Raw genomic sequence first — 278 nt, forward strand, 5'->3', positions numbered from 1 at the left:
TAGATAGATAGATAGATAGATAGATAGATAGATAGATACCTGTAGATAGATAGATAGATACGTAGATATAGATACCTGTAGATAGATAGATAGATAGATAGATACCTGTAGATAGATAGATAGATACCTGTAGATAGATAGATATGTAGATAGAAAGATACCTGTAGATAGATAGATAGATAGATAGATAGATAGATAGATACCTGTAGATAGATAGATACCTGTAGATAGATAGATAGATAGATAGATAGATAGATAGATAGATAGATAGATAGATA

The sequence above is a fragment of the Sinocyclocheilus grahami genome, unplaced genomic scaffold (assembly GCF_001515645.1).
Source record: "Sinocyclocheilus grahami isolate Dianchi unplaced genomic scaffold, SAMN03320097.WGS_v1.1 scaffold334.1, whole genome shotgun sequence".
NCBI classification, from domain to species: domain Eukaryota; kingdom Metazoa; phylum Chordata; class Actinopteri; order Cypriniformes; family Cyprinidae; genus Sinocyclocheilus; species Sinocyclocheilus grahami.